Raw genomic sequence first — 5000 nt, 5'->3', positions numbered from 1 at the left:
ATTTAACCATTGTATTTGTATTTACAGACGGCATAGATGGTTGTCATTAAAGGCACATGAAAGGTCACATGTTCCAGAAAGCATTTCTGCCGAAAAAAAAAACATATTTTGATTAAAAAAAACTAATTTTAGGTTCAAACAGCTGTCCTGTGAAGTCGTGACCCGTGACATACGCCTCGTTTCCTGAAACGAGTCACATTAATGTTTAAACGGATGGGATTATTGGTGTTAAAATACATCGGCTATTTTGGACCACCAGGCTGCTGATGTCATGTCGTTCTTTGTGTTTATACTTTTCATAAACGACAACGACAAGGTTGAAGTCGGACGACAATAGAATGTTGATGATGTTACTGCGACAACAGTCGAGAGGCGGAGAATTAACCAGCCTGTTTACTACACTACCGTACTCACTCTGTTTACTACACTACCGTACTCACTCTGTTTACTACACTACCGTACTCACTCTGTTTACTACACTACAGTACTCACTCTGTTTACTACACTACCGTACTCACTCTGTTTAAAACACTACCATACTCACTCTGTTTAGTACACTACAGTACTCACTCTGTTTAAAACACTACCATACTCACTCTGTTTACTACACTACCGTACTCACTCTGTTTAAAACACTACCATACTCACTCTGTTTAGTACACTACAGTACTCACTCTGTTTAGTACACTACAGTACTCACTCTGTTTAATACACTACAGTACTCACTCTGTTTAGTACACTACCATACTCACTCTGTTTAGTACACTACAGTACTCACTCTGTTTAAAACACTACCATACTCACTCTGTTTAAAACACTACCATACTCACTCTGTTTAAAACACTACCATACTCACTCTGTTTAGTACACTACAGTACTCACTATGTTTAAAAGACTACCATACTCACTCTGTTTACTACACTACCGTACTCACTCTGTTTACTACACTACCATACTCACTCTGTTTAAAACACTACCATACTCACTCTGTTTAGTACACTACAGTACTCACTATGTTTAAAACACTACCATACTCACTCTGTTTAAAACACTACCATACTCACTCTGTTTAGTACACTACCATACTCACTCTGTTTAAAACACTACCATACTCACTCTGTTTACAACACTACCGTACTCACTCTGTTTACTACACTACAGTACTCACTCTGTTTACTACACTACCGTACTCACTCTGTTTACTACACTACCGTACTCACTCTGTTTACTACACTACAGTACTCACTCTGTTTACTACGCTACCGTACTCACTCTGTTTACTACACTACAGTACTCACTCTGTTTAGTACACTACCATACTCACTCTGTTTAAAACACTACCATACTCACTCTGTTTAGTACACTACAGTACTCACTATGTTTAAAACACTACCATACTCACTCTGTTTACTACACTACCGTACTCACTCTGTTTACTACACTACAGTACTCACTCTGTTTACTACACTACCGTACTCACTCTGTTTACTACACTACCGTACTCACTCTGTTTACTACACTACCGTACTCACTCTGTTTACTACACTACAGTACTCACTCTGTTTACTACGCTACCGTACTCACTATGTTTACTACACTACCGTACTCACTCTGTTTACTACACTACCGTACTCACTCTGTTTACTACACTACCGTACTCACTCTGTTTACTACACTACAGTACTCACTCTGTTTACTACGCTACCGTACTCACTCTGTTTACTACACTACAGTACTCACTCTGTTTAGTACACTACCATACTCACTCTGTTTAAAACACTACCATACTCACTCTGTTTAGTACACTACAGTACTCACTATGTTTAAAACACTACCATACTCACTCTGTTTACTACACTACCGTACTCACTCTGTTTACTACACTACAGTACTCACTCTGTTTACTACACTACCGTACTCACTCTGTTTACTACACTACCGTACTCACTCTGTTTACTACACTACCGTACTCACTCTGTTTACTACACTACCGTACTCACTCTGTTTACTACACTACCGTACTCACTCTGTTTACTACACTACCGTACTCACTCTGTTTACTACACTACCGTACTCACTCTGTTTACTACACTACAGTACTCACTCTGTTTACTACGCTACCGTACTCACTATGTTTAAAACACTACCATACTCACTCTGTTTACTACACTACCGTACTCACTCTGTTTACTACACTACAGTACTCACTCTGTTTACTACACTACCGTACTCACTCTGTTTACTACACTACCATACTCACTCTGTTTAGTACACTACCATACTCACTCTGTTTAAAACACTACCATACTCACTCTGTTTAGTACACTACAGTACTCACTATGTTTAAAACACTACCATACTCACTCTGTTTACTACACTACCGTACTCACTCTGTTTACTACACTACAGTACTCACTCTGTTTACTACACTACCGTACTCACTCTGTTTACTACACTACCGTACTCACTCTGTTTACTACACTACCGTACTCACTCTGTTTACTACACTACAGTACTCACTCTGTTTACTACGCTACCGTACTCACTCTGTTTACTACACTACAGTACTCACTCTGTTTACTACACTACCGTACTCACTCTGTTTACTACACTACCGTACTCACTCTGTTTAAAACACTACCATACTCACTCTGTTTACTACACTACCATACTCACTCTGTTTACTACACTACCGTACTCACTCTGTTTACTACACTACCGTACTCACTCTGTTTAAAACACTACCATACTCACTCTGTTTACTACACTACCATACTCACTCTGTTTACTACACTACAGTACTCACTCTGTTTACTACACTACCGTACTCACTCTGTTTACTACACTACCGTACTCACTCTGTTTACTACACTACCGTACTCACTCTGTTTAAAACACTACCATACTCACTCTGTTTACTACACTACCATACTCACTCTGTTTACTACACTACCATACTCACTCTGTTTACTACACTACCGTACTCACTCTGTTTACTACACTACCGTACTCACTCTGTTTAAAACACTACCATACTCACTCTGTTTACTACACTACCATACTCACTCTGTTTACTACACTACCGTACTCACTCTGTTTAAAACACTACCATACTCACTCTGTTTACTACACTACCGTACTCACTCTGTTTAGTACACTACAGTACTCACTCTGTTTACTACACTACCGTACTCACTCTGTTTACTACACTACCATACTCACTCTGTTTAGTACACTACAGTACTGACTCTGTTTACTACACTACAGTACTCACACTGTTTACTACACTACCGTACTCACTCTGTTTACTACACTACCGTACTCACTCTGTTTACTACACTACCGTACTCACTATGTTTACTACACTACCGTACTCACTCTGTTTACTACACTACAGTACTCACTCTGTTTACTACACTACCGTACTCACTCTGTTTAAAACACTACCATACTCACTATGTTTAGTACACTACAGTACTCACTCTGTTTACTACACTACCGTACTCACTCTGTTTACTACACTACCGTACTCACTATGTTTAGTACACTACAGTACTCACTATGTTTACTACACTACCGTACTCACTCTGTTTACTACACTACCATACTCACTCTGTTTAGTACACTACAGTACTGACTCTGTTTACTACACTACAGTACTCACACTGTTTACTACACTACCGTACTCACTCTGTTTACTACACGACCGTACTGACTCTGTTTACTACACTACTGTACTCACTCTGTTTACTACACTACCGTACTCACTCTGTTTACTACACTACAGTACTCACTCTGTTTACTACACTACCGTACTCACTCTGTTTAAAACACTACCATACTCACTATGCTTAGTACACTACAGTACTCACTCTGTTTACTACACTACCGTACTCACTCTGTTTACTACACTACCGTACTCACTATGTTTAGTACACTACAGTACTCACTATGTTTACTACACTACCGTACTCACTCTGTTTACTACACTACCGTACTCACTCTGTTTACTACACTACAGTACTCACTCTGTTTACTACACTACAGTACTCACTATGTTACAGGGTCAGTCATAGTAGTATGATAGGTGTTGTTTTACAGGGTCAGTCATAGTAGTATGATAGGTGTTGTTTTACAGGGTCAGTCCCAGGTGTTGTTTTACAGGGTCAGTTATACTAGTATGATAGGTGTTGTTTTACAGGGTCAGTCATAGTAGTATGATAGGTGTTGTTGTACAGGGTCAGTCATAGTAGTATGATAGGTGTTGTTTTACAGGGTCAGTCATAGTGGTATGATAGGTGTTGTTGTACAGGGTCAGTAGCACCCCGGGACCAAATTAGGGTTAAGTGCCTTGCTCAAGGGCACATCGACAGATTTTTCACCTCGTCTTCTCGGGAATTCGAACCAGCGACCCTTTACGGTAACTGGCCCAGCGCTCTAACCGTTAGGCCTCCCTGCCGCCCCTTTACGGTAACTGGCCCAGCGCTCTAACCGTTAGGCCTCCCTGCCGCCCCTTTACGGTAACTGGTCCAGCGCTCTAACCGTTAGGCCTCCCTGCCGACCCTTTACGGTAACTGGCCCAGCGCTCTAACCGTTAGGCCTCCCTGCCGACCCTTTACGGTAACTGGCCCAGCGCTCTAACCGTTAGGCCTCCCTGCCGCCCCTTTACGGTAACTGGCCCAGCGCTCTAACCGTTAGGCCTCCCTGCCGCCCCTTTACGGTAACTGGACCAGCGCTCTAACCGTTAGGCCTCCCTGCCGACCCTTTACGGTAACTGGCCCAGCGCTCTAACCGTTAGGCCTCCCTGCCGACCCTTTACGGTAACTGGCCCAGCGCTCTAACCGTTAGGCCTCCCTGCCGACCCTTTACGGTAACTGGCCCAGCGCTCTAACCGTTAGGCCTCCCTGCCGACCCTTTACGGTAACTGGACCAGCGCTCTAACCGTTAGGCCTCCCTGCCGACCCCTTACGGTAACTGGACCAGCGCTCTAACCGTAAGGC

General features: G+C 42.2%; 1 protein-coding gene across 5 annotated transcripts in view; it reads right to left on the bottom strand.

Moving 5' to 3' along the window:
• Positions 1 to 5000, bottom strand: part of tll1 (tolloid-like 1) — a 149597-nt gene that overhangs the window by 50476 nt on the left and 94121 nt on the right. The window lies entirely within an intron of this gene.

The sequence above is a fragment of the Oncorhynchus mykiss genome, unplaced genomic scaffold, assembly GCF_013265735.2.
Source record: "Oncorhynchus mykiss isolate Arlee unplaced genomic scaffold, USDA_OmykA_1.1 un_scaffold_87, whole genome shotgun sequence".
Taxonomy (NCBI): Eukaryota; Metazoa; Chordata; class Actinopteri; order Salmoniformes; family Salmonidae; genus Oncorhynchus; species Oncorhynchus mykiss.
This window is presented reverse-complemented; position numbering and strand designations above follow the sequence as displayed.